Source organism: Rhinolophus sinicus, chromosome 1 (genome assembly GCF_057876585.1).
Source record: "Rhinolophus sinicus isolate RSI-liver-muscle chromosome 1, RSI-T2T, whole genome shotgun sequence".
In the NCBI taxonomy this organism is placed as follows: Eukaryota; Metazoa; Chordata; class Mammalia; order Chiroptera; family Rhinolophidae; genus Rhinolophus; species Rhinolophus sinicus.
This window is the reverse complement of record NC_142501.1, coordinates 168,056,539-168,069,006: the sequence shown is the minus strand read 5'-3', so window position 1 is coordinate 168,069,006 and position 12,468 is coordinate 168,056,539. Positions and strand designations below refer to the sequence as shown.

Here is a 12,468-nt window from a genome sequence, read left to right as displayed (position 1 = left end):
AGCTAGTTGAAAAGCAGAAATTGACTGTATTTCCAGGGGTGTTTTGGTCTGCGGGTATTTGTTTCTCAGCACGGCTGTGTACAGCGCCAGGGCTGCATGGAGCCGATTGTTTCTCTGGGTCGTGCAGACTGGCTGCCTGATGTCAGTGCTCATTGTGGCTGCCAACTAATCCTGTTCCTTTATATTTTGCCTGGTCCTCATCTCACCGGAAAACACAGTAGCTGAAGCCACACATAGACTTTTTCCTCTTTCCTTTTCCCTCTCGTACCCCTCCCTAGACCTCTCTGGGCTTTGACGTCATGTGTGCTCCTTTCAGTTGCCATAGCAACCCCATTCCCCAAGCCCTCTGTCCGTCTCCTCTGGTAGGTTCCACAATGGTACAGGCAGCGTCACGCTGCACAATGGTTTCCAGGCAGTGAAAGAGGGTGATTCAGCAAGCCACTCTTCTTTAAAACCTGCTCTTCTCTTTTCATTTTTATGGGGGTGGGTGGTGCTTGTTATATGCTTACCTTTTTCTTTTCTTTTTTCATTTTTACTATTTTCCTGTTTTCTCCTCACCCCTCAATTCCTAGGGGCTTGAGTGACTCTAAGATTGGGCTTTCTTGGAAATCACTTGTCCATCAATTTTAAACAATTTGCCCACCTCCAAAGCATCTGTTCCTTATCACAGTTTGGAATGTGGTTAATGGAAAACAAGTAGGGAGGATTTCTGGGGCAAACACTGCTGGATCAGGACCGTAGTTTTCAAGCACGGAATGGTAGGTGGCTCTTTGCTCATTCTGGGTTCTAACCTGTTTTTTGGAGGGTGTGGTGATGTCTATTAATTGCTCCTGGTGGGGTGGGAGAATGAGGATGGGAGAGGGTGGAAAAATGGGGTGGAAAGGAGGTTAATGAAGTGAACTACCTCTGAGGCAAGAAACCACCAGCCTTTCCTGTGTGCGAGTATCTCTCCCCAGACTTGGGTGTGTTGGAACCTTTCTGTTTGCAGTGAGGGTTGGCAGAGGGTGGGAGGGCTTTCTTATTGTAACCAGGGGGTTTCAGACCAATGCACAGCTACAGAAGGGAAGAGAAAGAGAGAGAGAGAGAGAGAGAGAGAGAGAGAGAGAGAGAGAGAGAGAGAGAGAGATTGAGAGACAGAAGGGAACAGCTGTGCTTGTTAGAAGTGCTGACCTCAGTCCCACATCTAAGAAATGCTATGCTTCCAAAAAACATAAAAAAAAAATGTGTCTTTAAGTATGCATTTATATTTACTTCCTGACAGGTGTAACTTAAATAAATATTTTGGGATATATTTACATATTTTAGTAGGGAATGGTATATATATTTTTTAGTTGCAAAACTAATGGCATTAATCTTGCAGAGACACTCTAGGCTAAATTTGGGCTGGGGAGAGGAACACAGAACAGGGGTCAGGTTAGAGGTAAGAGGACACATTGGCACTGCAGTTATATAGGGAAGTGGTCCCTTTAAGAAAGTGATCTAGTCACAGCCGGCAGCATTTTTTTTTTTTTTTTTTTCTTTTTTAATGGCATGGTTCCCAGGTATTCTGTGCTGGGATACTGTGTCCCCTAGAAATGTCAGAGCTTGTTTTTGGTGGGGAGGGGGGAAGGTATATCATCAGAAATGAGCATGGCAATATATTTATCAGAATTTATGTATTTGTGTCTGCTGCAAAATAAATGTGATTTATTGGAAAGACTTCAAGTGAATCAAGGTTGGAGATATTTCAAGAAAATTGTATATACACATATATATTTCTCCCCCTCCCCATATTTAAATCTAGAAATGAAGTCTCTGCTTTTACCCCCTTAAAGATATAACTTTTCAGGGTACTGCAGTTTAGCCACAGAAAAAGGCTTATCTTAAGGCAGTCGGCCCTGAAGCAATCACAAGGTTGTTTACATGGGTAGTCTTTGCTGCAGAGCCCCACAGTGTCTGTACAGCAGCCCTGCCTGCTGCTGGTGTGTTGACGATAACTTTTATGAACGAACCAGAAAGAGGCAGGCTAAGTCATATGGGACAGACCACAATTCAGATGGAAGGAAAATGGATATAAGTGCACCAGGCATCGCCAGCCCAAGGTCCAATTTCTCCCTCTGTCCTTACTCTGCTAGTTGTCGGACGCTGGAAGATCACAGAATGCTGATCAACGTATTAAAAATGGTTGCAGGAATGACCCTTTCTCTTTGAGAGGCTTCTGTAAATTTTCTGCTTTAAGTGAGCACATACGTTATAAATATAGATAGAGATTCTCATGAAGGAGCTCATAAGCTTCTGACTCCACTTTGGAACCATTGGATTTTGGGGGTCAGACAGTTTGGCTGTAGTATTTTCACTACCTCTGGTATGTATTCCCTTCTCTACCTTGATCTTACTCTTATCATTGGCAGAAAGTCCTGGGTTAGCTTTTTTACCACATAGAGCAAATTGGATTTCCTCTGCCTCACAACGGAACTAGAAAAGCAGATGACAAAGGTGGTATGACCTTAGATATTACAGTCTTCATGTTCCTCATTTGCACATCACTCCCTCCTGTTGTTGCAAAGTATCTTTAATGTGCTGGGCTCCTGGAATTACAAAATCTTCACAGTTTTGGTTAAAAAGGTTCTTGATGACAAGGCAGTAAGAAATTGTATGTAGTGTGGAAAAATCAGCGGCCTCCGGCTTTCTGCTTGCTTGCCCCAGAGCAGCATCTGGCTGGTGTTGGGAGGAGTGTGTTTGCCTTGCTGAAAGGGGATGTTTATGAACAGATCCCGGAGGGGTCGCGTGTTTTTCTGCTGTCATTGTCTGGTATGTCTGTAGTTATTAGTATTTAATAGTTTCTTAGTACATGGTCAATATTTTTCAAGGTTAGAATGAACTTAGAATTGATTGTGGATGCTATAAAATATATGTGTGTTTTAAAAGTATAGGAAAATTCATAGAGTTTCCCTTGTAAGTATATCCTATAGGAATATCATAAGCAAAAGGAATCTGCCTAACCTAAGTAATGGGGAAAAGCCGCCTATGTTTAAGGTAAAGCCTCTTACATTTAAAGGTTTTTTCTTTTTCTTTTTTTAAGTTTTATTGTGGCTTTATGTAAGTGAATCTATTAATTTGGATGTAATCTTAGTGAAAAAGTCTTAATACTGATAAAAGATAAAGACAAATTGGGGGTTATCTTGTTTGTTAAACATGAGGGCAGATGCTCACCTTTCCTGCGCTAGTTCTGGCTTCAGGTCACATTTATAGCTAAAAGACTTTGCATGGAATTGCTGTGTTCAAATCAAATGATTGCTTAGTTGCTTATGAGCATAGTGGACTCAAAGCAAGAGAGACTTCCTTCAATTAGAATAAAGAAGTAAACAAATTGACATTTTAAATTCTTTTTCCATGCCTCCTATTATTTTCTCTTGCAGTCTCTTTTAAGCTTATGGTTGGACGTTGCAAAATTTATGCAAAAAGAGGCACAAAGTGTCCAGTAATAACGCGAAAGGAGTAGAGGGCTGTATTTGCTGCAGTCTGAATGCTTCTTTCCTATCACACATGAATCTTTTACACCTTCTTCTGAGGACCAACGACTTGTGGAAAAAGTTGGGCCTATAGACTACTGAGGGAGATGCTTATTGGTAAAGAAGCATAGAATCCATTTGTTTCTTTAGCATATTAGACATATTTATTGCATTACATAAATCTGAAATGAGACATTGCTGCTGATTCAGATAAGAGATCATGCTATGTATCGATTGCTTGAAAGAGAAAATATAATTTAGAATTGGAGCCTGGGTTTTCAGAAATTTACCTGTCTATGCATATTTTTGTAGCAAGGTTGTAAGTTTTTGGCTAAAGGTTTAGCTTGACTACAGGTTATTCTTATGAGGAAATCAAGGCAAAGAGGGGGAACGTGCAAAATTTGTATGCACGTGTAGGTACTATTTGTGTTGTTTAGGTACTATTGCTTTTCCCACCTTTATTTAATGGAGGGGAGCTTTACTATTGCGAATCTTGGTAGAAACGGAGACCTCAGATGATACTAAATATCCTTAAATAGAGACATTTCTGGTTTGAGAAGTGGACAACAAATTCATATTTATTTTTGGTAAAGGATTTTATAGTTGCATTGACATTTTGGATTCCTAGCAAACCACTATGGCCTTTCTTACTGTTTTCATCCCCAGTGACTATGAAATGTAAAACCTTATAGAGGTTACAGGCTTATAGGCTTGTAGAAAAATGCTCCTAGGAATGGTAATTAGAGTTTTGAATGGAAAAAGAAATGAGTGAAATTTCCTTAGAAGCCTTCCTAACCCACAGTTGCTCTAAAACCCTTGTGGTGTGCAGGTGTAAAATGAAGTTCCCTACAGGGCAATCAGCCATTTGCAGAGTGGCCTGAGCATGCCAGGATTTTTGCTACTCTGTGTGTGTGTGTGTGTGTGTGTGTGTGTGTGTGTGTGTGTGTTAGAAAGCAGGAACAAAACAAAACAAAACAACACCACAACCCAGCAGTGACTTAAAAATATTAGAAATTCTTCGTAGTGACTTGTCTTCATGGAATTAAAACTGCCTCCTGGTTTTTGGATGCTAATCTTCCTAGGTTCTCCCTGTGCTGCCTGAAAATGAGTTTCTTCAAGTAATTGTCCCTTTCTCAAACACTGGAAATAGGACATGAAAACACTGATAGTGAAGAAAAGCTCTGAAGTTCATTAATTCGGCACTGTTTATTCAGTGTCTGTACTTCCTCTGTCATAGCACTTACCACACAATATAATTGCTTATTCCTGTGTTTCCTGTATTCTCTATTAAATTATAATCTTTGTCAGGGACAGATGGTGTCTGTTTGGCACATAGTAGGTACATAATAAATATTCTTTGAATGAATGCCTCCCATGTACAGAGTTCTCTGCTCAGTGCTATTGCTATTGTTGGCAGAGTTGGGGAAACTGTAACACAAAGTTTCTGTCATCTGGGAGCTTATAGTCATTTAGGGAGATGAGGTCAAATAACAGAGATAGTATATATGATCAAAGGCACATATTAATGATTTGACAATAAGTGTACTAGGAATTCAGAGGAGAAAGAAATTCACCTCCTCTGACGTGGTGGGTGACACTGGGGCCACATAGGGATGGTACTGGGGCAGAAGCGTGTGGTCGGGGGGGGATTCCTAGCAGCAGTTGTAAGCACCTGGCCAGGAAAGGGACTCTCATTGGGTCAGACAGCAAGTTTGTTTTAGATATAGTGACCATACTTTCCAAACTAGAAATCAAAACTCATGGTTTGATAATGGGTAGAACATTTGAAACTGGCACAGTCCTGGAGAATATGGTCCAATATAATGTTGAAAAGGAACAGTTACTGATTGATATGACAAACCTCCTTTGGTAACTAGATCAGATTATGGAAAAACTTACATTCAGGTCTCTTTCTTGCTTCAGACCAACTTTAGTTTTATTTCATTTCATATACTTAAGTGGTTTTCAAAATTTCCCCCTCCTTTTATCTGTAACTATGCAACCCCCTGTTCCAATGAAATCTTACATGGAAAACAGAATATGCAAACATATAACAGTGGAGCTGTCCCAGTTGAAGCTGAGTAAGGTGCTTTGTATCATAAAACCAAATCCATATCACCCAACGTAGCAGTTACTAATGGGACTCATGGTCAGATTTTAAAATATCCGACTATGCTGGTGTTGGTAAAACCAAAGCTCTGGTGCTTTTGATGACTTTACAGAGTGAACTACATCAGGATGTTTTATGCTATCCCCCAGCATCACCCATCACCAATTGTATTTGTCAGTCATTTGGTTTTCTCAAGCAGGTGAAATTCCCATTTAATGTTAAAATCAAACTTGTCTGTATTATTACTTTGGTTTTAGGCTAGCGTGAGACACACCAATGGCAGGATCATCTCAGATCTTCGTTATGGCAACTCATGCAAGAAGCTGTTGAATTAGACACATTTCCTGTAGATGAGAAACCATACAAGCAGTGGTGAGTTGCAAATTTGAAAATGTGTCTTAGCAGGAAATATGTGATTTATATAACAAATTTAAGTATTGCATATGATTTAGTGTATGGATCTGAAGAAATACTGCTCAAAATAATGACAACTAAAGAGTGGAAATCAATAGGACAGGATAGTTAAACGGTGGTGTGTAGTACTATCAATACCACATATAGTTGCATGGGCACTTGAGGTGCGTGGGCACTTTGTATAGAACCATGATGCTAACACCCTGGATGATACCAGCCTATGAATGATGGCTGCAGTGAACAATTATTGTGGCTGAGTGACAAGTTGGGAACAGTATTTTCAGTGTTTTTTATTTTTTGCAACATCATTCTATACTTACCAACTCATCCCCTCTAGTTGAATTGGTTCTGAGCTAAATTATAACGCTCAATTCCATATATATATATATATATATATATATATATATATATATATATATGTTTTTATATATGTATATACACACACACAAATATGTGTCTATATGTACATATATGTTTATACACACACACACACATATATATATATATATATAAAAGGAATTGAGCATTATAATTTAGCTCAGAAACAATTCTACTAGAGGGGATGAGTTGGTAAGTATAGAATGATGTTGCAAAAAATAAAAAACACTGAAAATGTGTGTGTGTATATATACACACACACACACACACACATATATATAGCTACACGGACACAAATATGTACATTCCTATATAAACATGAGTATATGGGAATATATAGAAATATATGTATTAACATAACATTTAGATCTTTAGAAATAAAGGGAGAGGAAACATATTACAGTTTTATAAAACTCAATTTATGGACATGTTAGCCTAGAAATCCTTTTGCTTGATAAAAACTATTAAAAATGGATCCAGTTGCTCTGCGAGTTAGAATAATGAAAAAAAATTATCTTATAAAAATATCAACACACACAGGCAAAATATCTTTTTTAATCAAATGGTTGATGCTTCACAGTCACCAAAGTCAATAATCAATAGTCTCCAGCAGAGATGAACCAGTTATCTGTCAAATAACATCTTTGAGAAATAGAGTGTGACAGCGGTGCTTGTAAGAACTCAAAAGAAGCTGTTTTGAGCTAGTGATCAATAGCCCTCTTTCATTTGCTTAGTGGCTTATACAAACGCTGGGTAGGTGGGCTGCCCTGTAAGTTGATGCATAACCTATCGCTGCAAAAAAGGCAGGTGAAATTAACCCTGTACTTATTTCACATCATGATTTTCATTACAGTCTGCTTACAGTTACATTGCGAAAGCTGATATAATAGTCATTATTATTCTATGCTTAATCAACGTATTAAATGAGTGTTTGTTACAACGGGAATCATGTAATTGCGAATAATCAACGGTTTTTGATCTAAAATACGGCAATTTTACATGGCTGAATTTAATATTTTGAGTTAAGTATCACTGCCAGTGATATAGGAAACATATCTTAAACTTTTATTAATTAAGCAAACATTTATTGAGGATCTATGGCACAGATATCATCCTTAGCTCTTGGTGTAGACAAAAGAGAAATATGCCAATAAAAGAGAAAGATATATTCTAAAGAGTGAGGTACTGACATGGTGCTCTTAAATGGGTAGACACGGGTTGCTAAAGGAAGAGCACCAGAGTCTGATGGAGGTAGGCTAGGGATTTGTCAAGGAAGGCTTACCCTAGGGACTGATATTTTATCTGAATATTAAGGACAATTAGAGGTTAGCCAGAGGAAGGGGAGCCGGGGAAACATTTTTCAAGGGCCCACAGACTTGAGATAGCATGATTACTTGGAGGCGCTATGTGCCATTTACCATTCTGGGGCATAAACGGGGGTGGTAGAGATGAAGCTGAAGAGGGGTATAGGAGATACATAATAAAGGCACTCCTAGACCAAGCTAGGGAATTTGGATTTTTTTCAAAAATGAAGAACTTTTGAAAGATTTTTAACCAGGAGATTGACATGATCACTTTTGTTTTTTAATTGTGAAAATATACACATAGAAGAGGCTATAAAAATACAGCTTAAGGAATAATTATAAAGCAAACCTCATATAACTACCATTTGTATTAAGAAATAGATTCCCAGTAAGTCTTTGTGTGTTCCTTTTAGATCACATGCTTTTCCTTCCCCACTAGAGGTAACCACTAACCACTACCCTGCCTGTTGTCACACTTACCTTTCTTTATAGGTTTTCCATTTTGGAACATAGCATACCTATTCTAGATCACCTGATTTTGCTAAACATTGTGTGATTCTTCCAGGTTGATTTCATTTAGTTTATTCATGAAAATTGTTATATAGCATTCTACTCCATGAATATACCAATTTTCTTATTCATTCTACTATTGATGGATGTTTGGATTGTTTCAATATTACTTATACTAATATATAACACAAACTAGATGGACCATGTAACTGAATGTTAGATAGTGGGAAGCAATCTTTTTGGCTGCATCCGAACAACTTCAATATAAATTTCTGCACACATAGGTAGATAGGTAGAACCTGAGTTACATATATTTATTTAAGAAATAAATTTAAAATAAATAAAGTTATTTAATATATATAATACTCTCTCTCTCTCTCTCTCTCTCTCTCTCTCTATATATATATATATATATATATATATATATATATATAGTTTCCCCGAAAATACAACCTAGCTGGACAATCAGTTCTAATGCATCTTTTGGAGCAAAAATTAATATAAGACCCAGTCTTATTTTGCTATAAGACTGGGTCTTGTATTATATAATATGATATAATATAATATAATATAATATAATACTACCTGGTCTTATTTTACTATAATATAGGACCAGGTCTCATATACTATATTATACTATACTATACTATACTATACTATACTATACTATACTATACTGTACTATACTATAAGACTGAGTGTTGTATTAATTTTTACTCCAAAAGATGCATTAGAACTGATTGTTCGGCTAGGTCTTATTTTCGGGGAAACATTATATCTCTATTTCTATCTCTATCTCTATCATCTCTATCTCTATCTCTATCTATCTATCTATCTATCTATCTATCTATCGATCGATCGATCGATCGTCTGTCTATCTATAGATACACACACACACACACACACACACACACACACACACACACATAAAATTGCTCACAGATTCTAGTACACATGTTTACGAGCTTCTCCAGGATAAATATCAAGGCAGTGAACTACTGAATTTTGAGTATGTGCACAGTCAGTTTTTCTAACTGTGTTTCCCAGTCAGTTACATCACTAATGTATGAGAGGCTCTATAGCCTCATCAACACTTAATTTATAAGTTCTTAAATTTTGCTATCAGGTGGGTACATAATTGTACTCATGGAAGTATTAATTTGAATTTTGCTGATTACTAATGAAGAACATCTTTTCATTTTTTATTGGCCATTTGATTTTCCTGTTTTTGTGTGAAGCGTCTGCTAAAGTCTTTATGGGATTTGTCTTTCAAAATAATCACTAGCATTTATTGAGTTCTTACTGTGCAGTAGGCCCTGTGCTAAGTACTTTACAAACATTTGATCTTCACATCATCTTTGTGATTTACGATAAGGAAACTCAGGTTTGGAGAGGTTGAATAACTTGCTGGCAACCACACAGCTAAGAAACAGTGGGCTTAGCATTGAAGCCCAGGGCTTTCTGACTCCAGAGTGCTTCCATTTCTTGGAGCCAGAGAGAACACTTAAGGTGCTGGTGCAGGAATCCAGTTAAAAAAGATTAAGGGCATAAACCAAAGAATCACCAGTTGGACATAAGTACAAAGTAGCTGTACTCGGTAATGAATGTCGTGGGTGAAGAAGAGGGAGGATTTTAAAAGTCTCAAGTTTTACTACCTGTTGGCTAGGTAGATTTAATATTAATCATACACTGTCTATTTATATTTCAGGTATTGTGGTAAGTTTTAAGAATACATTTTATGCTTTCATGATTTAGTAAGAGATGAATTTAGTTCATAGGATCATAAAGTTTAGGGTTTAAAGAAACCACAATGTTTATTTCGATCAACTCTTCACTGTTTAAAAGTGTGGAGCCTTGTACAAAAAGAGCATAAGTGGCTTGTTCAAGATCTCATGTTACTAAGTGTCAGATGAAGAATAGACGCTAGGCCTGCAAAGAAGGCGAAGAAATCACAGCTTGCTTAACTTGTAAATCAGTAAGTGAAAATACAGTCAACCTACTTTAGCTCCTAAACATTTTTCAAGTCAGTTCCCTTTGAAATAAATCTGTTGTTCCTCCCTAAGTTAGGCCCGCATCATCATTAGCAGGTTTATTTAGTCGAGCATGTTACCGTCTTGCTCATGATTCTACCATTGAAGCCACCAGATCTGATTTGCAGTTTTTACCATGTAACTGTCCTGGTTACTTTCTTGTGCTCGGTTGCCTATGTAAATAAATTCCCTTCTCCTTAAAGTATACCACACTCCCATCCACCCCCATTTAGGAACTGACGATCTCTCGAATTGCCTGGGACATCAATGTGCTTCAGTTTCCTCACACACACTCCGTGTTTCTTATCTCTGCGATTTACTGCACACTGTCCGTTCTGCGTGTATTCACCCCACCCATCCTTTACTCACAGCCATTAGTCATCTTTTAAGACCTTTGCAATTCAGAGAATGGTCTGGGGACCAACAACACGGGTGTCATCTGTGAGCTTGATAGAAACGCAGCATCTCAAGACTCACCCAGGTCTACTGAGTCCAACTCTTTCAAACAAGATTCTCAAGTGTTTTAAAGTTTGAGAGGTACTGCTTAGACTCACTTTAGATTTCATGAAGTTATCTTCCTTTAGAAACCTTTTCTGACTCCTTCCATTGTGCATTCCTTCCTGCCTGGTGTTCTCACAGAAGCCTATGTGTATCTACCTCACTGTATTACCACAATGTTACACTGTTTTTGTGTCTGTTCCTCCGCCTTAGCCGGTATTTGAGCCAGATCTAATTATCTTTGACTTTTGCATGCCTAGCACAGTGCCTGACACTTGGTAGTACTGCACAAATGTTTGTTGAATAATTGATGAAAAAAGAAGAGAGAACAAAAGACAGATATATAAAAAGACAGAAGCAGAAATAGGAAAAGAAAATCATGAGGAGAATAAAGCATAGCCAAAGGGATTTCATAGAGAAATAACTAGACTATAAAGAAGGCACCAAAAATTGTGCCTCTGGAAAGTTGTACGATTTGGAAAGCAGCCTGACAGAAGGTCTACAACCATATTTAAATAGATTGGGTGATAAATGTGAAAATTGTTTGTCAAATCCCCCAGAATGCAAATATTGCCCTAGTTTCTCATATAACAGGTATTTTGTTGTTGTTGTTGTTGAGTAAATTTTGCCAAAATTTGTTTTAGGTTCCTAAACAATGTGTCCCACTGTCCTTTTAGTCAGAGACTGTTTGGAATATTGTGTGAAAGAGGATAGAGGATGCAGGTTTGTTCTGAAGTTGTAGAGGAGCCAGGAAAGAGACTGGTGAGTGGAGAGTAGCTACCCTACATAAAATAACTTTCTGATTATTAACTTGGGTAACTTTCTGTATCCAAGTCTGTTTTTTTTGAAAAATAGTAAACTTTCCAGCAGTGCAAATATTTAAGCATCTTCATGGTTAACCAAATATTAAGAACTTTTAGAGATGATACTGCTTTATGTGGGAGATTGAACTAAATGGCCTCTAAAGTCTAAGGTCCCTATGAATTATGAATCTGTAGTTGTTTAGAGAAGTTTAGGAAGAATGACAATCATAATAACGATTATAATAGTGGATAACATTTATCGAGTGATTACTTCGTGCCACACACTGTTCAAAGCCCTTTGTGTGCACTAATTCATTTAAAACCTTCACAGAATTCCTACCAAGTGTTTCTGTTTTACACATGATAAAACTGAAGCATAGATGGCTTAGTAACCTGCCCTAGGTCATGCAACTAGCAGTGGTAGACCTGAGGGAGCCCAACTCGGGAGCACTTCCTTTTTTATCACTAGGTTTTTTCCTTTTCAGTATTAAAGGTGAAAGTTGGACCTGAATGGAGTCTTAAAACATTGGTATGGTTTGAATTCCAGGTAAGGGTAAGAATAGGGATTCTAAGAAATGATAACAACATAATCAGTGTAAAAAGAGACAGAAATGAACATAAGAGGTTTTTAGAACCCAATGCCGCACAAGTGAGATGAATAAGAATATTCAGAAACTTGTCCCTCTAGGGCTGCTTTGTCTGGCTTCTCAGTAGCTGCAAGTTACCAAGATGGGAAACTAAATTCTTAGGACTATTTAACCCTAGGAAAACTAACATAAATAGCCCTTGTACTGTATAAAATTGTAAAGGCCTTTCACTTATCGGTGGAACTTCATGCTATGTCTCCTAGGAAGATGGATTTGGTTGGGACTGTCACTGTTTGAGAGAGCCCAAGTAATTGATGTCAGATTGTGAGAATAATAATGTTTT

The 12,468-nt window shown here is 37.7% G+C and overlaps 1 protein-coding gene across 17 annotated transcripts in view; it reads left to right on the top strand.

Annotated features, from left to right (window-relative positions):
- The first annotated feature begins 352 nt into the window (after nt 1-352).
- The window catches only part of MAPK10 (mitogen-activated protein kinase 10), a 288,604-nt gene continuing 276,488 nt past the window's right edge, over nt 353-12,468 (top strand). For 4 of the 17 annotated variants that reach the window (XM_019731283.3, XM_074323972.2, XM_074323984.2 and 1 more), the window contains exons 1-2: nt 353-758; nt 5,859-5,973. The gene's annotated coding sequence lies outside the window, so the exon portion shown is untranslated. Of the gene's footprint in view, nt 759-1,994; nt 2,345-2,649; nt 2,791-5,858; nt 5,974-12,468 lie in introns of those variants that run through there. The other 13 variants (XM_019731277.3, XM_019731285.3, XM_019731286.3 and 10 more) reach the window with 7 other exon arrangements.